This window comes from Leopardus geoffroyi, chromosome E2 (genome assembly GCF_018350155.1).
Source record: "Leopardus geoffroyi isolate Oge1 chromosome E2, O.geoffroyi_Oge1_pat1.0, whole genome shotgun sequence".
Taxonomy (NCBI): domain Eukaryota; kingdom Metazoa; phylum Chordata; class Mammalia; order Carnivora; family Felidae; genus Leopardus; species Leopardus geoffroyi.
In genome coordinates, this window is record NC_059335.1 from 19149126 (window position 1) to 19174579 (window position 25454).

The 25454-nt window shown below is 41.0% G+C and overlaps 1 pseudogene; it reads left to right on the plus strand.

Moving 5' to 3' along the window:
- Positions 1-16252: 16252 nt before the first annotated feature.
- LOC123578525 lies at positions 16253-19012 on the plus strand (annotated as a pseudogene).
- The last annotated feature ends 6442 nt before the right edge of the window (positions 19013-25454 follow it).

Genomic DNA, 25454 nt, shown 5'->3' on the forward strand with positions numbered 1-25454 from the left:
CTCTGCCTCACATTGTAGGACTTTCTGTTCCATACTGTTTTCCTTTAGTTTCTGGGTGACACCAATCTCCTTCCTCTAGGTTCGGCATTCATGCCATTTCTTTTGCTGGCAACATTCTTGCCTCTACTCTTGTTTATTTACTTGTTATTTTTTGGAAATTGAGGAATGCACAGCAAGGTCAAAGAAGAAAGCAACAATCATTTACACTCCTACCACTTAGAGGACTAGGTCCTGCTAACGTGTTTGCCTGTTTGCTTTAAATATCACTTTTAAAGTAAAATCACTACCAGTTTATGTGATACTGTGATTTATAAGAAATACCTATTTTGAAAAAGAAATATGTATTTTGTCATTCAGATAGTCAAATATATATTACTGATATATTTGTTTTTTGTCCCTGGTTCCTGGATCACAGCTCCCTAAACACTTGGGATTTCCTAAGTGGTAATAGCTTATAGGTTTTTCTTATACTATGTTAATAAAGTGACTTTTGGAAAGCACCTAAGGATGAGGGCTGGTTGCCAGAAGAAGCAACTGTGTAATTAAAGGCTTGGGACTTTCAGTCTCACCCCAGCCCTCTAGGGAAGGGAGAGGAGCTGAAGGTTGGATCAGTTGCTGGTGACCAATGATTTCATCAGTCATGCCTATGTAATGAAGCCTCCATAAAAACCCAGAAGGATGGGGGCGCCTGGGGCCTAAGTCAGTTAGGCGTCTGACTCTTGGTTTCAGCTCAGGTCATGATCTCGCGGTTTTGTGAGTTCGAGCCCCACGTCGGGCTCTGAGCTGACAGTGTGGAGCCTGCTTGGAATTCTCTGTCTCCTCTCTCTGTGCCTCTCCCCTAGTTGCGCTATCTTTGTCTCTTTCAAAATAAATAAATAAACTAACAAAAATCCCAGAAGGATGGGGGTTCAGGGAGCTTTACTGTTGATGAACGCATGGAAATTTAGGGGAGAGTGACATGCTTTGAGAGGGCATGGAAGCTCTGTGCCCTGTCCCCGCACCTTGCCCTGTGCATCTCCTCTATCCGGCTGTTCCTGAGTTCTACCCTTTTATAATAAACTGGTAATCTAGTAACTAAACTGCTTCTCTGAGTTTTGTGGATTGCCCCAACATATTAATCCACCCAAGGCAGGGGTCATTGGAGCCTCTAATCTATAACCTGTTGGTCAGAAGCCTGGGTGATAAACTGGGTTTGCAACTAGTGTCTGAAATTGGGGGTGAGCTCAGTTCTCCAAGAACTTAACCTGTGGAATCTGGTGCCATCCCCGGGTAGAAAGTATCAGAATTGGGGTGCCCAGCTGGCTCAGTCACTTGGGCGTCCGACTTCAGCTCAGGTCATGATCTCATGGTTTGTGAGTTCGAGCCCCTCATCAGGCTTTGTGCTGACAGCTCAGAGCCTGGAGCCTGCTTCAGATTCCGTCTCCATCTCTCTGCCCCTCCCCTGTTCGCGCTCGCTCACGCTCTCTCAAATATAAAAAAAAAAAAACAACATAAAAAAAGTATCAGAATTGAGTTGAATTGTGGGACATCCTGCTGGTGTTCCAGAAATTGGTGCCGTAAAGGAATCCCACTCCCACTACAGTGGAAATTGGGTCCCAGAACCTTTTAATTTGATAACAATATTTGTTTATTCTACAGAGTTCAAATAATACAGAGAATGGCAATGATAAAATTAAAAAATATATATAACCCTTTCCATTGCCCATCAGCCAGAAATAACCACCATTAAATAAGCATTAAATAAACATTGTTTATTAACATTAAGCTTCTTTTTTTTAACGTTTATTTATTTTTGGGACAGAGAGAGACAGAGCATGAACGGGGGAGGGGCAGAGAGAGAGGGAGACACAGAATCGGAAACAGGCTCCAGGCTCTGAGCCATCAGCCCAGAGCCCGACGCGGGGCTCGAACCCACGGACCGCGAGATCGTGACCTGGCTGAAGTCGGACGCTTAACCGACTGCGCCACCCAGGCGCCCCGTAAGCTTCTTTTTTTAATTAAAAAATTTTTTTAATTTTTTTTTTTTTTTTGACAGAAAGAGACAGAGTGCAACTGGGGGAGGGGCAGAGAGAGAGGGAGACACAGAATGTGAAGCAGGATCCAGGCTCTGAGCTGTCAGCACAGAGCCCCACGCAGGGCTCAGACTCACGGACCGTGAGATCACGACCCGAGCTGAAGTCGGACATTCAGCCAACTGAGTCACCCAAGTGCCCCTCTTGTGTTTTTTCTTTGAAAACTTCTTTTCCACTTGCTGGGTTTTCACAGCAGGGTCACCAATCATCCTATCCCCTAACCTCCATAGCCATCTGTTTCTCTCTAATTGCTTTAATTTCTTTTACTTTTGAGTCTTTGTTCACTGCCATTCCTATAAACCCCCTTTCTCCCATCTGTCATAAATGTGATAATTGGCTGTGTTCTAGTTTGTTGCCATTTCTATTGTATTGACTTGTTCTGTAATGTTTTGGTCCTCAGTTTTAGTAAGCCTGCAATCTTTCTTTTCATACCATTCTGTTGTTTTTCATCTTGTCCTTGAGCATTATTGAATTCTTGTTCTCTCCGACTTGGATTGTGAGAAGCAGCGTGGGGAAGTGTTCCTCTGTTCCTTGAGTTCATTTTCTTCAGGGTGAGTTTTGTAGGCTAAGTTCCTGGGAGTGTGTTTGCGTATTGCATGCTGTTCCCGTTCAACCTGCTCCTGCTTGGGTGACTCTGCACATGCGCAGGCCGGCCCCTCTGCTCCTGAGGTCACTCAGTGAGGTGACTGCTTGACAGTCTTTCTATAGCATCTGGGCAATTTGTTTGCCACAGGAGCCGCAGAGTGAGAGCTGGACATTTCCTGTGATGTCCAGTTGTTTCTGTGCCTTGAAGGAGTGGTGGATGAAGCTGGTGTGGGGTTTGGGGGGGAGGTTTGCTCAGGTGAGGGCTTGACCTGTAAACGTAGTAGAGATGTTATTACTCCCCAGAATGACCTGTAGGGTTAATTCAATTCCTATTAAAATCCCAGCACAGTTTTCTTTCTAGATGTAGATGAGCTTATTCTAAAATTTTCATGGAAAGTCACAGGCTCAAGAATAGCTAAAATGATTTTTTAAACATTTTTTTAATGTTTATTCATTTTTGAGAGAGAGAGAGCAAGAGAGAGTGAGTAGGGGAGGCAGAGAGAGAGTGGGGGACAAAGGATCCAAAACAGGCTCTGTGATGAGAGCAGCAAGCCTGATGTGGGTCTCGAACTCACAAACCATGAGATCATGACCTGAGCCGAAGTCGGATGCTCAACTGACTGAGCCACCCAGGCACCCCTAAAATGATTTTTAAAAAGAAGAATAATGAGAGCCCCGCATCGGGCTCTGTGCTGACAGCTCAGAGCCAGGAGCCTGTTCCGGATTCTGTCTCCCTTTCTCTCTGCCCCTCCCCTGCTCACACTCTGTCTCTGTCTCTCTCAAAAATAAATACACATTAAAAAATTTTTTTTTAAAAAGAAGAATAATGAAGGAACCACTCTAACCCAATCTTAAGGCCTACTATACAGCTACAGTAAATAACACAATGTGGAATTGGAGGAGGGATGGACACATAGGTCAGTGGGACAGAATACATAATCCAGAAATAGACCCAAACAAACATACTCAATTTGTTTTTGACAAAAGTGCAAAATCAGTTCAATAGAGGAGGCACAGTGTTTCCACAAACAGTGTAGGAACAATTGGACATTCATAGGCAAAAGAAATGAGTCTTGACCTGTAACTCAAAATGGAAAATGCAAAACTATAAAGCTTTTAGGAAAAAGCCACGGGAGAAAATCCTTAGGGTCTAGAACAAGGCAGAAAGTTTCTTAGACTTGTTACCAGAAGCACAATCCATAGAAGGAAAAATTGACAAATTGTACTTCATCAAAATTAAAAACATTTGCTCTGCTAAAGCCCATGTGAAGGCACATGAAAAGACAAGCTGCAGACTAGGGAAAGATATCCAGCAAAGCACTGGTATTTACAATATATAAAGAACCCTCAAAACTAATGTTAAAAAAAACAAAACAAAAACCAACAACTCTCAGGGCACCTGGCTCAGTCAGTAGAGCGTGTGACTCTTGATCTTGGGATCATGAGTTTGAGCCCCATGTTGGGTGTAGAGTTTACTTAAAAATAAAATCTTTAAAAAAATCTATTATTTTCTGCAACTTCATGTAAACCTACAATTACCTTAAAATGAGAAGTTTAATTGAAAAAAAAAAAAAAAAAAAAGAAACTTCACATCTCCAGAGCATCCTTTTTTTCTGATCCTTCCGACTAAGGAAGGACCCTGAACTTTTCCTTTGGAACATTTGTCATGGTTTTGTACTTATTTGAGGGGTTATTAGTTTAATGTCTTGTTTCTCTCACCAGGCTGTGAGCTCTATGCCACTGTATCTCCAGTGCTAAAACAATGCCTGATACATATTTATTAAATGAATAAGAGTTAATGCCTTGCAGAATTATTGAAAGGCTTTGTATTTGGAAAACACTTTATTTTGAATTTTAATTTTTTAAAAGTAATCTCTATGCCCAATGTGGGGCTTGAACTCATGACCTCGAGATCAGGAGTCACATGCTCTACCAACTGAGCCAGCCAAAAATCCCTGGAAAATATTTTAAATCCATGCCTCCCCAACTTTTTGTTTGAAAAAATGAACACCCATCCTTTTTCCAGGACACTCCTCATACTTTGAGGTTCCTGGCTCAGCCCTGCATCGTCAGCAGCCTCTGTACAACATCTGCCATTTCTCCGAATTCTCCAAGTTGGACAGCTGCTGAGAAAATCCACCCTTTTGGCCTCCTCAGGGCTGAGTTTACCCAGTAATTGGTCTCATTATTCTATGTTGGAGTTTTAGAAAGACAGCATGATGCTGTCATTATTCAATGAGTAACAACATCTAAATTGATCCAAGGCTCCATGAAAATGACATTTCTAGGCTTATTTATAACAACCTATTCAAACGTTTTGACTTATTACTAAAACAATTCAAGTGACTTCAACTTCCCAAATGACAAGGTATCTTCAGAAAGTATATGGAGGGGAATCTCTGTGACAGGTAAGACCTTGTAACAAAGTGACTAACTTGACAGTTTCAGAATTCTCTTTGAATTCCAAGCAGTGTTTGCCTGAGAAAGAGGCAGTTTTGGAGGTTACAGGCTGGTGGCATTCTTGTTTGCTGTTCTTGGGCCAGTCCGGTTGTGAAGTCCGCAGGATTTTCTTATGTAGTCTGACTTGTCACAGCATTTTTGAAGCATGTATATATATATATATGCATATATATATATACACACATATATATGTATATATATATGCGTATATATACACATGTATATACGTATATGTGTGTGTTATATATATACATATATATGTGTGTGTATATATATGTGTATATATATATATATATATACCTACACTCAAGACAACAGAGAAATCCCCCTTTATGACTACAGAAATATATACTCAATGCAGAAGACTTAGAAAAGAGTAAAATACAGGGGCACCTTGGTGGCTCAGTCACTTGAGCAACTGACTCTTGATTTTGGCTCTTGTGGTTCGTGAGATCAAGCCCTGGGTCAGGCTCTGTACTGAGCGTGGAGCCTGCTTGGGATTCTCTGTCTCCCCTCTCTCTGCTCCTCCCCCACTCACACGAGCTTGTGCACGCTCTCTCTCAAAATAAGCTTTAAAAAATGTAAAAAATAAATTTCTTCAAATATCACCATCAAGAGATTATCATTCTTTTTAAGTTTTAATTTTGAACTAATTTTAGCCTTGGAGACAAGTTGCAAATATACTTGTAGGAAAGTGGACCCCCCCCCCCCCCCCCCCCAATATCCATGCCCTACTCTCAGAATCCTCTGAATATATTATGGTGATGGCCATGGAGACTTTGCAGATGTATTTAAGGTCACAAACCTTAATATAGGGAGAGTAGCCTGGAATGTCCAGGTGGGTCCAATTTAACCAGAGCTCTTAAAAGCGGAGAACGTTCTCTGGCTGAAGTCAGAGAGATTCAGAGCATGAACGCACTTTTGCTAGCTGTGAGTTGGAGGGGGCTCCCTGCATAGACCAGAGGGAGGCCTCTAGAAGATAAGGGTGGCCCCTGGCTGACACACAACAAGGAAATGGAACGTGCTCCTGTAACTGCAAGGAATTCAATCCTGCCAACAACCTGAGTGAGCTTGCAAGAGGACCCTGGGTCTCAGGTGAGAATCATGACCTCCATGGGTATCTGAATTTTAGCCTGGTGAGACCCTGAGCAGAGAATCTAGCGATGCTGCTGCAGGCTTCTGACTCTGTGGATCTGTGAGATAATAAATGAGTAGTGTTTTAAGCTGCTAATTTTGTGGCATTTTGTTATGGAGCAATAGAAGAGAACAAAGAATTCCTGTCTATCTTTTACCCAGCTTCCCCTAATGTTAACATTTTACACACCATAGGACAGTGATCAAAAACCAGAATATTGGGGCGCCTGAGTGGCTCAGTTGGTTAAGAGGCTGACTTCGGCTCAGGTCATGATCTCGCGGTCTGTGAGTTCGAGCCCTGTGTTGGGCTCTGTGCTGACAGCTCAGAGCCTGGAGCCTGTTTTGGATTCTGTGTCTCCCTCTCTCTGACCCTCCCCCATTCATGCTCTGTCTCTCTCTGTTTCAAAAATAAATAAACGTTAAAAAAAAATTTAAAAAAAAACCCCCCGAACATTGACATTGATACGATACTACTGATGAAACTACCGACTTGACCTGAATTTCACCGGTTTTTCCACTAATGTCCTTTTTCTGTTCCAGGACCCCATCTAGAGTTAAACGGTGCATTTAATCATCACGTCTCCTTAATCTCATCCAATCTGTGACAGTTCCCCAGTCTTTCTTGACCTTGACACTTTTGAAGAGTACTGTCTAGTTATTTTGTAGAACATAACTTGATTTGAATTTGTTAGGCATTCCTACGTGATTGCAATGACATTTTGCACACTTTTGTCTCTCTCAACAATAAATAAAGGTTAAAAAAATTAAAAAATCACTTTTGTCCACTAGTTTTAGCATTTGTTAGATTTTATCATCTATAACAAGGGGGGATGGAAGGACTCTTAATAGTTTAAACAATATTCTTCTTTTTTTTTTTTTCAACGTTTATTTATTTTTGGGACAGAGAGAGACAGAGCGTGAATGGGGGAGGAGCAGAGAGAGAGGGAGACACAGAATCGGAAACAGGCTTCAGGCTCTGAGCCATCAGCCCAGAGCCCGACGCGGGGCTCGAACTCACGGACCGCGAGATCGTGACCTGGCTGAAGTCGGACGCTCAACCGACTTCATAAACAATAAACAATATTCTTCTAACTCCCTCCCATGTTTGGTAAATATGTGTTTGTATATATATATATATATAAACAATAAACAATATTCTTCTAACATATTCTAATATGTGTTTGTATATATATATATATAAACAATATACATATATAAACAATAAACAATATTCTTCTAACATATTCTAATATGTGTTTGTATATATATATATATATATATATATATATATATATATATAAACAATAAACAATATTCTTCTAACTCCCTCCCATGTTTGGTAAATATGTGTTTGTATATATAACATATATATAAATGTAAATACATATATAAAACAAATAAGGTATATTTGTTACATATAATACTAGTGCTATTTTGTAACCAGCTATTTACTTAACAAGCATCATAAACATTTTTCCTTGTCATGAAATATTTTTTGGAACATGAGTTCTTAATACTAGTAGATAGCATTTTATTTTATGTTTCCATTATTTTTCTTTTCTCTCTTTATTTTTAATTGAAAAAAATTTTTTTTAAGTTTATTCACTTTTGAGGCAGAGAGACAGAACGTCAGTGGGGGAGGGACAGAGAGAGGGAGACAGAATCCAAAGCAGGCCCAGGCTCCAGGCTCTTAGCTGCGAGCACAGATCCTGACGCGGGGCTTGAACTCACAAACCATGAGATCATTATGTGGGCTGTAGTCAGATGCTTAACCAACTGAGCCACCCAGGTGCCCTGGTTCCATTACCCAGGCGCCCTGGTTCCATTATTTTTCTAGCCAGTTTACAATTTTTAGGTGAGTGGTTTAAGTTATTTTCTATTATATGTAGGGTGCAATGAATATCTTTGCACACATCTCTCTATTTCCTAAGGGTGTTTTTTTTTTAATGTTTATTTATTTTTTGAGAGAGAGAGAGAGAGAGAGAGTGCGAGCAGGGGAGGGGCAGAGAGAGAGGGAGGCACAGAATCCAAAGCAGGCTCTAGGCTCCGAGCTGTCGGCACAGAGCCCGACGTGGGGCTCGAACCCACAGACTGTGAGATCGTGACCTGAGCTGAAGGTGGACGCTTAACCCACTGAGCCACCCAGGTGCCCCCCTAAGGGTGGTTTTCTTGAAAGTTGAACCTGCTGGCTCAAAAGATTTGTACACTATTTAAAAAAGCTTTTTAAATAGTGATTTCTTTTTGAGAGAAAGAGACAGAAAGTGAGTGAGGGAGGGGCAGAGAGAGAGAGAGAGACACACAGAATGTGAAGCAGGCTCCAGGTTCTGAGCTGTCAGCACAGAGCCCAATGTGGGACTGGAACTCACGAACCATGAGACCGTGACCTGAGCTGAAGTCAGAAGCCTAACTGACTGAGCCACCCAGGTGCCCCGATTTGGACACATTTGATATGCATTGTAAACTCCCTCTCTCTGACCCAAAATGCGGTGTGTGGCAGATTCTCTCATTCATCCTATTCCTAACAGCGTTTTACATCAGGATTTTCAGCATTCTTGCTCATGGTATAATCATTTAATAAGAATTCTATTCCCGCAAAGCCAGCTTTCTGTTTTCACAACCCATGGCTTTTAGGGGAGACACAGACCACTGCAGCACCAGCCTGTGGTGTTCTGGGGGTGAGTGGGAGGCCCAGCTCAGCCTGGAGGTAGGAGTCTTCTCTGTGTAGGCACAAGCTCATGGTTAGTGGGCTACCCTGTGGCACAGGCTGCTGTGGTAGTCCTCAGAATTTGGTGGTATCAGAATTATTTGGGAGGTTTATTAAAAGGTAAATTTCTGGATTCAGATCCAGGCCTTAAAGATCGGAATCGTTGGTGGACCATCCCAGGCATTTGTATTTTAAACAATCTCATCAAGGGTGTAAAAATGAGGTGGCCCTTGGGGCCGTACTTTGACAAACACCAGTTTTGGCTTTAAGCCACTTTAAGAGATTATTCTTTGGAATAATCTGTGAGAAATAAACATAACAGGGGAATCAATGCCTTAATTTTCACCATGTGCAAAGACAGGTTTTCTCTCGCCTTCCTCTCTCAATTACCCACTTTTTAGTTAGTCCTTTTTTTTTTTTCTGTCCAGGCTCTCTTTCCAGCATGCAGCTTTCCCAAAATAGAAACATTTTCTTTGTATCAATAAATGGTCTTGTCACTCCCACCCTTTCAGGTCTCCTTCAGCCTCTCTTGCTTTGATGAACATTTTGTAATATGCCCATACTTCACGGATGTGATTTCACAGGATCCTAACGGCAGCCCTTCATGGGAAGGGGTGCTGGTATTAGGAGCCATTGCATTTGTAAATATAGGAAATAGGATTAGAGAAGTTAAGTAATAGTAATAATAATTGCATTCACTGAGTCTCTGTTGTGTCCCAGCACCTCTGCAGTGTGGAAATTCATAGTATTAGGCCCAAAATGGTCAAGAGACTGATCTAAGTGAGCTGGTTAGAAACCAAGTCAAAGTTCACATCACAGCCTGGTCCAGAGCAGATCCTCACTGTAGCTAATCAAGCCCTTGTTCCCTGGTGTGTGTGTGTGTGTGTGTGTGTGTGTGTAGTGAGGGATGGGATCCAAGTTCTGGGATCTTGGTTCTCAGTCTAAAGCAGTTTCTGTCTGCAGTATATTTACTTACAATCTTAGCGTGTGTATGGGGCACCTGGGTGGCTCAGTCGATTAAGCATCTGACTCTTGGTTTTGGCTCAGGACATGATCCTGTGGTTTGTGGATTTGAGCCCCCACATCAGGTTCTGTGCTGGCAGCACAAAGCCTGCTTGGGATTTGCTCTCTCACCCTCTCTCTGCACCTCCCCTGCTCTCCCTTTCTCTCTCTCTCTCAAAATAAATAAACAAATGTTAAAAAAAAAACACGATCTAGCGGTGCCTGGGTGGCTCAGTCGGTTAAGTGTCTGACTTTGGCTCAGGTATCTGCTCCTGAACTTCCATGGTGCTATATAGTTGTTTATGTGAACAGGATGCATTTTAAGGTGTAATATTTGAAACATTTGGAATCAAATCATAGTTCTGCTCTTAACATTTTTTATGGAGAAGTTGGGACATGGTTTCATTCGTACAGATTATTCATTTAGATTATTAGGCTCATCTCCTTAACAGAGTCTAGCTTAAAGTAATGGGTTTGATGTGTACAAGGATAATTTTTGTATAAGTAGCTCTTAAACTATGCAGTTGAGAGCAGAGACAGTGGGGAGTACAGTGTAATTGCTTTCTGTAAGGAATGTTCATCACTTCTGTTAGCTCATGCTAACGATTAGGTATAAATACATAAGACCTTTTTACATTAGATAGTGTATTGGCAGAAGCAGGTCCTTAAAATAGCTCAGTTTCTCTGGATTCAAAGCTGAGGGAAGAAGGCAATGGATTTCACCTGGATGACCCTTTAACAACTTCTTTTCCTGAAACCTCATATCCCTTCTCTCCCATTTTCACTTCCAACAATCAGTGAGAACCTGTGGACCTCCCATCACCATGTCTACACAGCAGCCATGTCCCTCTGTGTGAGCTTTGCCTTCCCTCCTGTGACTTTGACTACCACCATCCTTTGCCTTCTCAAGCATCTGGCTCCAGCAGTTTTTCCCTGTTCTGTATCTTCACATTTTCCCCATCTACCGGATCATTCCCATCAACATATACGTTTGCTATAATATCACCTATTGTAAGATTAAAAAAAAAAAAGCTTCCTTACCCTATATCCTTCCCTAGTGATGACTTATTTCTCTTTTCCCTTTATAGCAAAACTCCGTGAAAGAGTTGTCATATTCTTTCTTGAATGCACACAGGCTTTCGGGCCCTCGTTCCCTTCCACTGAAGGTCACCAAAGACCCTGTGTTGTTAAATCCGGTGGTCATTTCTCAGACCTTTCTTGACCAGCCTGCAGCATCTGAAGCAGTCACTCCTTCCTTCTTCAAACTGTTTGTAAACCCTTGGCTTCAGAGAACACACAGTCTTGGCTCACTTCCTTCATCACTGTTCACTCTTCTGCAATTTCCTTTGCTGGCTTTTCCTCATCTCCCCAACGTCTAAATTTTGAGTACTCTAGGACTCAGTCTTTGAGCCTCTTCTCTGTATTCCCATTCCTTACACCACCACTTCTGAAGCTTTCTCACACCAGAGCCCCCAGAAGAAAATAACCACTCATTTAGTCACACTGGGGTCATTAAGGCTCTTGGTTTGAGATGACCAGTCGGGAGGCCCTTGTAGCCCCCGGCTGCCATATCTTGGCTCACCCATCACCCTTTTATATGCAGAGAAATCTCTTTACTAGAAATCTCTTTACTGGATGATCTGCTTTCTGTTATAGACTTTAAAAAAATTTTAATGTTTATTTATTTTTGAGGGGGGTGGAGGGGCAGAGAAAGAGAGAGAGACACAGAATCTGAAACAGGCTCCAGGCTCTGAGCTGTCAGCACAGAGCCCAACGCAGGGCTCGAACCCACTAACTGCGAGATCATGACCTGAGCCAAAGTCAGATGTTTGACTGAGCCACCCAGGCACCCCTTGTTATAGACTTTAAATAGCATCCATACTTTGATCTCCAATTTTGTTTCTTTAGCCTAGATCTCTCCCTAAACCTTCCCTAAACCTATCCAACTGCCTCCTGCAGTCTCCATTTGGACATCACTTTCCATCTGCTCTCAGCTCTTTTTCAGGAGGAATTTCTCTATAAATAGGTATAGATTTGGTGTGTCTGTGGAGGAGGTGAGTTCAAGGTCTTCCTACATTGCCATTAACAAGGGAACCCTTAACAAGGGTGGAGAGAGGAGAGAGAGAGAGAGGGAGAGGGAGAGGGAGAGGGAGAGGGAGAAGGAAACATAGAGAATCAGGGTGAAAATCAGTTCATGAGGTTTAACATTCAAATGAGAGGAGTTCCAGAAAGTGAAATCAGAAAGAGCTGAGGAAGGATATAATTAGTTAATTCAGGAAACCGAAATCTCTAAATTAAAATGACCCATCTCAGTACTCATCTCGATGGATAATTAAAAAAAAAGACTCACACCAAGTCATGAAAGGTTAGACTTCTGGGGATAAAGAGAAAATCATAATAGGTTATAGAAAGGAAAAAATAACACACAAAAAGATTAAGCATCAGAATGACTGCTTGTCAATACTGTGAAGTAGAAGAGGGAATGCTGTAACATTTTTTTTAGTATAAAAATATTGGCATGAAAACAAAAACTACCATTGTTTGTAGATACTATGATTGTTTTTCCTAAAAAAAAAATCCATGACAACTGAAAAATATAGTCATCAGAACTAGCGAGATGGCTGGGTACAATATCAACATGGAAAATCAGTAGGAATTTTATGCCTGTCAATCTCTCAAACTCATTAGGTTTTAACTAAACTCATCTTTCTCTCCAAACAATGTATTCTGGATATTCATATTTCGGTGAATTTTATCATTACTCTTTCAGTTAGTCTACACACCTTAGGGTTATCCTTTCCTTCTCCCTCCACATCTAAACAGCCACTTTATATTATAGATTATCCCCAGACAGTGCCTTTGAATACATCTCTTCTGATACTACCAATACAACACTCATATATTTCCATTTCACACACCACTGAGTCCAACTCCCTTCTCCCTGACCTTGCTCTGCAGTAGAGGCTGGAAATATGGAAATGTTAGAATTCCCAGCTTTCAAGCCATGGGTGACCATTTGACACAGGTCAGGCCAATGAGCCGTTAAGCAGAAGTCCCTGGGAAGACTTCTGGTTTTTCAACAGAAACTGAGAAACACCAAGACAATGGATAACATCTTTAAAGTGCTGGAAAAAACCAACAACCTATATTCACAATGCAGCAAAAATATCCTTCAAAGACATTTTTGAAGTGAAATTAAGGGAGTTCCTTAGGCTAAAGGAAAATGGCCTTGGACAGAAGCATGCAATGCAGAAAGGAAGATCACCAGAAACAAAAAATACGTGATCAATACAAAGGAGCATTTCTTATTTAGAAAGCAATAATGATAGTATTTTATAAAATTTGTAATATATACAAAAGTATTAAAAAAATTTTTTTAAATGTGTATTTACTTTTGAGAGAGAGAGAGAGAGAGAGAGAGAGAGAGAGAGAGAGAGAGACAGAGTGTGAGCAGGGGAGGGGCAGAGAGAGAGGGAGACACAGAATCTGAAGCAGGCTCCAGGCTCTGAACCATCAGCACAGAGTCAGATGCAGGGCTTGAACCCACAAACTGTGAGATCATGACCTGAGCCAAAGTCAGACACCGAACTGACTGAGCCACCCAGGTGCCCCATGTAATATACACAGAAGTAGAACGTATGACAACAATATATAGGAAAAAAAGGCAAGAGCATATTAAAAATGGAGCTGAGTTTCTTGTATTATTTAGAAAGTGATAAAGGCACTAATTTAAAGAAGTCTACAACAACTATTTTTTTTAAAGTTTATTTATTTTCAGAGAGAGAGAGAGCAAGCAAGCACAAGTGGGAGAGGAACAGAGAGAGAGAGAGGGAGAGAGAGGGAACACCAAGCAGCCTCCGTGCCATCAGCTCAGAGCCTGATGTGGGGCTCAAACCCACGAACCACGAGATAATGACCTGAGCTGAAATCAAGAGTGGGACGCTTAACCGACTGAGCCACCCAGGCGCCCCATCCAACAACTATTTTTAAGTAAGCATACATACAGTGATTACTAATGAAAAGATCACTGTAAGAATGTTTATAAGGATAATATAGGAGAAAAATAATTGAGACTTGGATTAATCCAGAGAGGGCGAAACAGAAGGACTGAATCCAGTTTCTCAACTCAGGGTTTGTGGGACCCTAGGGTTCCAACAAGATGTTGCCTAGAAATTATGATTGAAGGGAAACAAAAACATTGAATTTTAACTTTGCACACCATGCTGGGACTCCTAGGGATGAGCAGCGATGAAACAAGCCCTTTAACAATTTGGTTAGTGATCTTTCAGCCCCTATGGTGGTGCACAGTATGACCTTGTTCATTCATTAAGCCCAGTGTCTGTTCTGATGTAAGAAAAGAGTAACATATGAGAGTCAGAAAGATAGGAGGGAACCAGATTCTGTAGGCCACTGTAAAGACTTGACTCTAAGATTGGAAATCCCTGGTGGGTTCTGAACACAGGAGTGACCTGATTTGACTTCTATTTTAAAATAATAATTCTGAGTGCTGTATTGCAAATGGCTAGCAGGAGTGCAAAGCCTAAAGCAAAGAGGCTGGCCTGGACACTGTTGTACTAAACCAACAAGACGATGAAGGAACTTGGTACATTTTGAAGTGACACCAACAGTTTTTTTTCTGATGGATTGGAGGTAGGGTGTTGGACAAAGAAATAAGTCAAGCAACTGGAAGAAAACCTGCCATGTATAGATATGAGGAAGATGATGTGATAAGCAGTTCTGAGACTAAGATCAAGAGATCAGTTTCAGATGTGTTATTTCTCTCTCTCTCTCTCTCTCTCTCTCTCTCTTCTGGAAAATTTTCCTGACTTTTTAAAAAATCTCTTCTACGGAATCTTTGAATTGTTGAATTTTTTTTTTTTTTTGAGTGTCCATTTTCCAGAATTCCTAATCTTATTTCCTGGATGAAACATCTTTTCTCTCCAAAAACATTAATTACAATTTAAAAGTTTTTTTTTTTCCTGCCCCATGAGGTATCTTTTTTTACTGGGTTCCTTTATTTACTGGGTTTCATTTGTTTATGATTTTTATTCAAAGTTGATAATCCTGCAAGGTTCACTGTAGAAACCAGCATCATCTGTCCCCTCTCCCTTTGTTCATTTTGCCACTTCCCCTTCCCCCGGGAAAACACAAGTCTTCTAGCTGATATTTCTAAATAGCATACTTGTATTGCTACTTCTTGAGTTTTCAGTTCCAGCCACTATCTTTTTCATTGGAGAATGAGAATTGACCCCTCCTTTTTATCTCTGCTGCTATAAGCGTGCTCTGTTGTCATCCCTCCATGCTTCCAACATTATTAGGTAATTACTGAGTGTGCACACTATTATTCTTAGCCCATTGCAATTGTTTTTTTTTTTTTAGTTTTTAAAAATATTTTATTTTTAAGTCATGTCTACACCCACGGTGGGCACACTCAAAAGCTGGAGACCAAGAGTCGTGTGCTTTACCCACTGAGCCAGCCAGGTCCCCTGGTTTGTAGGAGTTATTTATATAGCTAGGCTATTAACTATCCTCTATTAGTTGTATGTATTGCAGAAAGCCCTCCTTTGTAGCCTTGTCTTTTCACTTTGTTGATGGTGCTTCTGTAATGTAATCACATGCAACAGTATTTTCTTTACAGTTTGTGGTTTCTCCCCTCTTGTTAAAGAAAATTATCTTGAGATCATGAATCTATTTTCCTATATTTCCTTCTGAAAATTTAAAGTCTTGCTTTTCACATTCAGAACTTTAATTCACCTGCAAAATCATTTTTTTGTGTGTGATACGAGGTAGGGATAAACCTGTCATTATTTTCCACGAAGGTGATGAGTGATCCCAACACCCTTTATTAAAGAGCTTCTGTGGGACTTGATTGGCTGAGCCATGGAGATGGTGGCTGCAGCCAAGGGGGCGGCCAGAAAGCAGCTGTAGAGTCTAATAGACTTGCACTGTCTTCGGCTTTTGGTTTCAGCCTAGCGCTCTGAACTGAAGGTTTCACATCTTGTTCTCCACTCCTAGGGCATCACATCCTCTCTCGACCTGTTGTTGCCACTGGAGCCCACTTGAAGGGCATGGCTGGGATGGAGGGTTGGAGCCTGGGGGACTGTGGGGCTAAGCACCTCCAGTAGGCGCTTAGCCCAAGACTGGCCCTATGACCTCTGGGAGGAACATGTTGCTCTGGCATCAGAAAGAGTGGGAGAAGTGAGAAACAAGGGGGGATAAAAAGCAGCAGTGGGGTGGAATCCCCTGCTGTAAAAATCCCTTGCTCCTGCTCAGATTGCTGGTACTGTATGCAGTGATGGAATGCTGTAAGTCTGTCCCAGGAGGATGGGAAAGAGTTGTGAAGCAAAGGTGATCAGGGAAAACAGCAGGAAGATTAGATGGATATTTTATCAGCCCACAAGGACTGACGTTGAGATCTGGAATTTCACTTGCTAATTATCTTCACATAAATGGAGAGACTTCTCTTATGCTGGAAGAGTTTGATTTTACTGTACTTTCTACAAGGAGCATCAAGTCCAGATATAAAGACTACAGCATAGCACTTCTGACATCCCAAATGCAAAATGAAAGTATTACTTCAAACCAGAACATCAGGACATGGGGCTGGTGGAAAAAAAGATGTCTTTCCCCTGCCAAGTGGTAGTTTGGAAGGGCAAACTAGCACAGGACTATCTAACTTTATTTTAAAAATTTTTTTATTAAAAAAAGTTTTTTAACGTTTATTCATTTTTGAGAGACAGAGAGAGACAGAGAATGAGCAGGGAAGGGGCAGAGAGAGAGACACACACAGAATCCAAAGCAGGCTCCAGGCTCTGAGCTGTCAGCACAGAGCCCGACGCAGGGCTCGAACTCACAAACCGTGAGATCATGACCTGAGCTGAAGTCAGACACTTAACTGACTGTGCCACCCAGGTGCCCCAGGACTATCTGACTTTATTACTTATTTATTTTTAAATGTTTCATTTATTCTTGAGAGAGAATAGATAGAGTGTGAGTGAGGGAGGGACAGAGACAGAGAGAGGGAGACACAGAGTCCGAAGCAGGCTCCAGGCTCTGAGCTGTCAGCACAGAGCCCAATGTAGGGCTCAAACTCATGAATTGTGAGATCATGACCTGAACTGAAGTCAGACGCTTAACTGACTGAGCCACCCAGGTGCCCCAGGACTATCTAACTTTAAAGAAGATGAGGGTGTCAATGATGTTGACTCCAGAAAGGTTAGAAAGTCCAAAGGAAAGATGACTATTTTGAAAGGAATTCAAATTAAAGAAACTAAAACAGGATGTTGGAAGGGTTTTCCAGATTCTGCTCACAGTAATAGGAAAAGAGAATCTGAGTATAATAAGGCAGCTGCTAAAAGTGAACCATTGTCGCTTGATAAAACTTCTTCCGTTTCTGAATCTGGAGTGAACAAGAACCTCAGTGTAACCAATGAAGAAAAGAGACTTGTAGAAGAAAAATCATTGAGTTCCGGATCAAATTTTTGTTTTGAACAAATAACTTCTGGCATCATAAACAAATTATGTTCAGCTGAAGAAGCAGAACACAACGAGAAGTGGGAAGAAATCTTTTTAGAAGCCGAGGAAATAAAAACAAAAGTAGAAGTCAGGGAAAGGAAGGAACATTTGCATACTGACATTTAAAAATGTGGCTCTGAAATGGACAACTGCTCATGAAACCGAGAAAGACTATTTATGTGAAAATATGTCAAGAAGATACCATTCCACATACACAAATAGAAAAAAGGAGGGGCGCCTGGGCGGCTCAGTCGGTTAAGCACCCGACTCTTGGTTTCAGCTCAGGTCAAGGTCTTGCGGTTTGTGAGCTCAAGCCCTGCATTGGGCTCAAGCCTGGAGCCTGCTTGGGATTCTCTCTCCCTCGCTGCCCCTCCCCTACTTGTGCACGCTCATGCTCTCTCTCTCTCTCTCTCTCTCTCTATCAAAAATAAAATAAAGTTCGGGGCGCCTGGGTGGCGCAGTCGGTTAAGCGTCCGACTTCAGCCAGGTCACGATCTCGCGGTCCGTGAGTTCGAGCCCCGCGTCAGGCTCTGGGCTGATGTCTCAGAGCCTGGAGCCTGTTTCCGATTCTGTGTCTCCCTCTCTCTCTGCCCCTCCCCCGTTCATGCTCTGTCTCTCTCTGTCCCAAAAATAAATAAACGTTGAAAAAAAAAAAATTTAAAAATAAAAAAAAATAAAAAAAAATAAAAAAAAAATAAAATAAAGTTAAAAGAAAAGGAAAAAGGAAAACAAACATATATTTTTCCAACAAATACTACAAAGAAGCTCTTAGCCCCCCAAGATGTAAAACCTTTAGGAAGTGGACACCTCCTCGGTCACCTTTTAATCTTGTCCAAGAAATACTTTTCCATGATCGACGGAAGCTCCTCATTGCTACTATATTTCTCAATCAGACCTCAGGCAACGTGGCAACACCTGAGCTTTCGGAGTTTCTGGAGAAGTATCCTTCAGCTGAGGTAGCAAGAGCTGCAGACTGAAGAGATGTGTCAGAACTTCTTTTATTTTTTTTCCAAAAAATTTTAATGTTTATTTATTTTTGAGAGACACAGAGAGACAGAGCATGAATGGGGGAAGGAGAGAGAGAGGGAGACACTGAATCTAGAACAGGCTCCAGGCTCTGAGCGGCAGCCCAGAGCTCGATGCGGGGCTCGAACCCAGGAACGGCAAGATCATGACCTAGGCAGAAGTCAGATGTTCAACTCACTGAGCCACCCAGGTGTCCCATGAAGTGTCAGAACTTCTTAAACCTCTTTTTCTCTACAATCTTTGAGCCAAAGCCATTATCAAGTTCTCAGATGAATAGCTGGCAAAGCAGTGGAGGTAGCTGATTGAGTTTCATGGGATGGACAAGTAGGGCAACGACTCTTACTGAATTTTTTGCATCAATGAATGGAAGCAGGTGCATGCCGAAGACCATAAGTTAAATGAATATCGTGACTGACTTTGGAAAACTCATGAAAAATTAAGTCTGTCTTAAAATTCTTCAAAGTTTTCAAACCCATCTTTTATATGTTACTCTGTACTTGATTCTCAAGAGCTCCATTAAGCACAACCAACTGCCTTTACAGGCATATAGATTTTAATCAGTACAACTAGAACCACAATGTAGGTGATGTTTTTCGTGTGTTTCAAATTTTTATTTAAGTTCTAGTTAGTTAACATAGTGTAATATTGGTTTCAGGAGTAGAATTTAGTGATTCATCACTTACATATAACACCCAGTGCTCATCACAAGTGCCCTCCTTAATACCCATCACCCATTTAGCCCATCCCCCACCCACTTCCCCCCTCTAGCAACCCTCAGTTTGTTCCCTGTAGTTAATAGTCTATTATGGTTTGCCTCCTCTCTTTTTTTTCTTCTTTCCCCTATGTTCATCTGTTTTGTTTCTTAAATTCCACACGAGTGAAATCATATGGTATTTGTCTTTCTCTGACTGACTTATTTCACTTAGCATAATATACTCTAGCTCCACTGAAGTTGTCACAAATGGCAAGATATCACTCTTTTTGAAGGCTGAGTAATATTCCATTGTATATATATATACACCGCATCTTCTTTATCCATTCATCAGTCAGTACACATCTGGGCTCTTTCCTAAGTATTGTTGATAGTGCTGCTATAAACATTGGTGTGCGTGTGCCCCATCAGATCAGTATTTTTGTATCATTTGGCTAAATACCTAGTAGTGCAATTGCTGGGTCATAGGGTAATTCTATTTTTAACTTAAAAAAAGTTTATTTATTTATTTTGAGAGAGAGAGCATGAGAGGGAGAGCATGAGTAGGAGAGGGGCAGAGAGAGAAAATCCCAAGCAGGCTCCTCACTGTCAGCATGGGGCCCCACGTGGGGCTTGATCTCATGAACTGTGAGATCATGACCTGAGCTGAAATCAAGAGTTGGATGCTTAACTGACTGAGCCACCCAGATGCCCCTATTTTTAACCTTTTGAGGAACCTCCATACTGCTTTCCAGAGTGGCTGCACCAATTTGCTTCCCCACCAACAGTGTAAGAGGCTTCCCCTTTCTCCGCATCCTCGCCAACATCTGTTGTTGCCTGAGTTGTTAATGTTAGCCATTCTGACAGGTGTGAGGTGGTATCTCATTGTGGTTTTGGTTTGTATTTCCCTGAGGATGAGGGATGTAGGTTTTCTTCATGTGTGAAACACTGGTAGATCTTTGCTACTGAATGTGCTAGAACATGTTTTGAGTTAAAAAAAAAATGTTATTTGACAACAATCCCAAAAATGTATTTTCCAATAGTAAAATATGATTTGAAGTTGAAAAATAAAAGAGCTTCTGTTCTCCACTGATGTTTTTTAACGCCCCCTCTATCATTTGTGAAATCCACACATATGTTTAAGTCTTGCATTTAAAAAAAAATTTCTTTAATGTTTATTCAGTTTTGAGACAGAGAGAGACAGAGCATGAATGGGGGAGGGTCAGAGAGAGAGGGAGACTCAGAATCTGAAACAGGATCCAGGCTCTGAGCTGTCAGCACAGAGCCCGACACGGGGCTCAAACTCACGGACCATGAGATCATGACCTGAGCCGAAGTCGGACGCTCAACTGACTGAGCCACCCAGGTACCCCAAGTCTTGCATTCTTCATATGCGTTTATGTATGTTCTTTTTGTGTGTTCCACTGGTCTACTGAGTCAATAATGCAATGTCTTAATTATTATAGTTTGACTATAAGTCTTTGATATCTGGATGTTCTTGTTCTTCTTCAATAATTTCTTGGGTATTCTTGGCCTTTGCTGTTCTATTTAAATTTTAGGATCAGCTTATCAAGTTCCATTAAAATCCCTTTTGGGATTTTGATTTACGGTTGCATTGCATTTATATGTTAGATTGAAGTCTTATTTTGGTTATGGTGTTAAGTATTCCCTTCCATGAACATGGTGTATATTTTCCAGTTTTCTTTAATGTCTTTCAATGACATCTTATACCTTTCTCCATTAGAAGGCATGCATATATTTTGCTAGATGTATTTATTTATATTTTTTATTATAATTATAAAGTGATCTTTTTAAGAGAAAATGTCTGATTATCATAGGCGCATAGGGATGAAATTACTTTTTGTATACTTATTACATATATAGCGCAACTTTGCTGAATTCTTATTATAATTTATTAGTAGATTTTCTTGGGTTTACTATCTAGACAATTTTATCACATGATTAATGATAATTTTGACTATTCTCTTCCATTCTTTATTCCTCTTATTTATCTGACACGTTTTACTCTGCTAATATCTCTAGTACAATGTTGAACAGAAATGAGGATGCATGTATCTTCGTTGCTGATTATTAAGGGAGTTCTAATATTTCAGTTGTAGTATTACATTTGCATAAGATATTGGTAGATTTATTTTCTATTCCCAGCTTGCTAAAGAGTTTTTGTTGTAAAAGGATTTTGAATTTTACCAGACGCTTGTGTGTGTGCAATGTACGTGTGCCTGTGAGCTTGCACAATCTTTGGGAGAATCGTGCTTTTCATCCTTCAGTTTGTTACGTGGTGAGTTACATGACTCTAGTTAATTTTTATTTTAAGAAATATATTTTGGATTTGGCTTGCTAGTATTTTGTGAGATTGGCCCATGATTTTTCTTACTGCTTTCTCTTGGGTTGGTATCAAAATTATGTTAGTTTCATAAAATGGGTTAAGTGATGTTTCCTCTTACTCTTTTTATTGCTGTTTATTTTTTATTTTATTTTATTTTATTTTATTTTATTTTATTTTATTTTATTTTTTCAACAAAAAGCAAGCTTTATAAAATAAGAATAATCAGTTCCTTGATTGGATACATTTACCTTCAAACCTGTTTTGGACATTTTTTTTCTTTTTCCCTTGTGAGTTTAGTTTTAATGACTGATTAGATTTTCTTAATCAGTTTAGAACTATATGAATTTTCTTTTTCTTTCTGGGTAAGTTAAGTTTCCCTGTGAAATTATCTATTTTATGTAATGTCCAGATATATTGCATTAAATTGTAGATAGTAATCCCTTCCAATTAAAAAATTTTTTTAATGTTTATTTACTTTTGAGAGAGAAAGAGAGAGAGAGAGAGAGAGACAGAGTGCTAGTGGGGGAGGAGCAGGGAGAGAGGGAGACACAGAATCCGAGGCAGGCTCCAGGCTCCCAGCTGTCAGCATAGAGACCATTGTGGGGCTCGATCTCAAGAACCGTGAGATCTTGACCTGAGCCAAAGTTGGATGCTTAACTGACTGAGCCATCCAGTCACCCCTCCAAGTTGTAAAATCTCTAATTTATTTCAACTTCATACTTTAGAGTTATTCTCTCTGGATGTTGAATTGTGGCTTGGCAGCCTTTTTTCCCCTTCTTTTAGCCCTTTAAAGACACTGTCTCCCTGTCTTCTGACTCTGTAGTTTCTGATGAGAAGGAAACAGTAATTTGAATTATTGTTCCACTTTTTCTGTGGCTGCTTTCAAGATTTTTCCTTTTATTATTGGTTTTACCAGTTTGACTAGGATATGTGTAGGGTTTTTGTTTGTTTGTTTTGGTTTTCTACTTGTGATTTGCTGAACTTCTTAAATATGTGAATTTATATATTTTTTAATGTGTATTTATTTTTAATTTTTTTAATCTTTATTTATTTTTTTTATTATTATTTAAAAAAAATTTTTTTAATGTTTTTATTTATTTTTGAGACAGAGAGAGACAGAGCATGAACGGGGGAGGGGCAGAGAGAGAGGGAGACACAGAATCGGAAGCAGGCTCCAGGCTCTGAGCCATCAGCCCAGAGCCTGACGCGGGGCTCGAACTCACGGACCGCGAGATCGTGACCTGGCTGAAGTCGGACGCTTAACCGACTGCGCCACCCAGGCGCCCCTCTTTATTTATTTTTGAGAGAGAGAGAGAGAGAGACAGTGAGTGGGGGAGAGGCAGAGAGAGAAGGAGACACAGAATCCAAAGCAGGCTCCAGGCTCTGAGTTGGCAGCATAGAGCCTGACGCTGGGTTTGGACCCACAAACCATGAGATCATGACCTGAGCTGACATCAGATGCTTAACTGATCGAGCCACCCAGGCACCCCTAAAAATTTTAGCCATTCTAATGGAAGGGGTGGTGGTATCTCACTGTGGTTTTGAGTTGCCCTTCCTTAATGAGTAATACTGTTAAGCACCTTCTCATGTGCTCACTGGCCATTTGTGTATCTTCTTTTGTAAAACATCTTATATTTTGGAGGAGGTCATGGAGAGGACACGACCTCTAGTTGACCCTTTAGCTGAACAGGGCAATTGGAGGCTCCTCATCCCCTCCTCTGTCCCTGGAATGTACATCGCCCACCATTCCACAACTGGCGCCGTTTCAAGGACGTAGCCTTGAGAGAGCAAGGTGTTGAGGTCAGCTCGGTGGTTTACGTTATTGAACCCTGTTAACGCCTCTATGTAAACCTTTAAGATTCTGGCAGGCGGGTGCGGGATCTACTGGTCTTGCAGCCTCCCAAGACAAGCCTCGTAAGTCAATTCGCTTGCCTATTAAACCTGCCACACCTCAATCTGGAGTGGCTTCTTTTCCCTTCCGTCTCTCCCTGCCCTCTGTGTATGGGGGCTGGTTTGCAAACCCACGCTATATATTTTTTTGCCCATTTTTTCACTTGGGTCGTTTGTCTTCTTAATTTCAATATGGAGGAGTCCTTTCATGTATCTTCTGGATAGAAATCCTTTGTTGGATACATGTGTTATGAGTTTTTGCTTCTAGTCTGTGGCTTGCTTTTTCTTTCCCTTAATGTGCCTTTTGGAGAGCAGACGTTACTCATTTTGATGATACCCAGTTTATCAAGAATTTTATTTTATGTTTTCAGTGTCCTTTTAAGAAATCTCTGCATACCCCAAGTTTGCCAAGATAGTCTCTTATTGCTCCTAGAAGCTTTATAGTTACAGCTTTCTCATTTTGTTCTGTAACTGGCCTATTTTATCTGAAAATGCCTTTATTTCAACTTCATACTTTAGAGATATTCTCTCTGGATATTGAATTGTGGCTTAGCAGCCTTTTTTTCTTCTTTTAGCCCTTTTAAGGCACTGTCTCCCTGTATTCTGACTGTAGTTTCTGATGAGAAGGAAGCAGTAATTTGAATTATTGTTCCACTTTTTCTCTGGCTGCTTTCAAGATTTTCCTTTTATTATTGGTTTTACCAGTTTGACTAGGATATGTGTAGGGTTTTTGTTTGTTTGTTTTGGTTTTTATATTTATTCTACTTGTGATTTGCTGAACTTCTTAAATATGTGAATTTATATATTTTTTAATGTGTATTTATTTTTGAGAGAGAGAGAGACAGAGTGCAAGTGGGGGAGGGGCAGAGAGAGAGGGAGACACAGGATCCAAAGCAGGCTCCAGAGTCTGAGCTGTCAACATAGAGCCTGAGGGGGGCTTGAACTCCTGAACTATGAGATCATGACCTGAGCCGAAGTCTGATGCTTAACTGAGTGAGCCACCCAGCCACCCCTCTTTTTTTTTAACCAGATTTGGGAAAGTTTCAGCCATTATTTCTTCAAAGATTTATTTTGGCTTTTTCTCCTTATCCTTGCCTCCTGTAGTATAATTACACCTATGCTAGACATTTTTTAATTGTTCCACAGGCCCCAAGGCCTCACACATATGCCTCAGAGTAGGCAGTGTCTGGTGATCCTCCTGTCCTGTGTCCAATTTTTCTTACACATACTTGGTAAAGGCCCGTGGAGTAAGTTGGTCATAGGTACAGACTCTTTGTGTATGGGCGCTGTTAGGGATTCTCACCTATCATGCTAACCTTTAAAAATTTTTTTAAAAAAATATTTATTTTTGAGAGAGAGATCGCCCGTGGGGGAGAGGCAGAGAGAGGGGGACAGAGGATCCAAAGTGGCTCTGCACTGACAGCAGAAAGCCTGATGTGGGGCTTGAACTCATGAACCACGAGATCATGACTTGAGCTGAAGTTGGACGTTCAACTGACTGAGCCGCCCCAGCACCCCATATCATGCTAACCTTTGCTGAATCTCTAGAAATTTATTAAAAGTTCAGTGCTTTTCTAATCCATCTGTGGCCCCCTCCTCTGCTGTACCAAAGATGAAGGCAGCCATGGTTGTCCGTTTTGGGATTTTATTTCGTGAGGTTTCATTGCAACCTCAGCTCTGTGATGTACTTGAGAAGACTATGATTTTGTGGTTAACCACCTTCACCTTGTTAGAGCTAGAGCAACTTTCTTTTTTTAAAACATATTTTTATTTATTTTTGAGAGAGAAAGAGAGAGACAGCATGAGTGGGGGAGGGGCAGAGAGAGAGGGGCAGGCTCCAGGCTCCAGGCTCCGAGCTGTCAGCACAGAGCCCCATGTGGGGCTGGAACTGGTGAACTGCGAGATCATGACCTGAGTCAAAGTCAGATGCTTACCCGACTGAGTCACCTATGCGCCCCTGTTGCAACTGGTTTTGACATGCTAGATTTAAATTAAAAAAATTTTCCATTCTACATACTTTCTAATTTC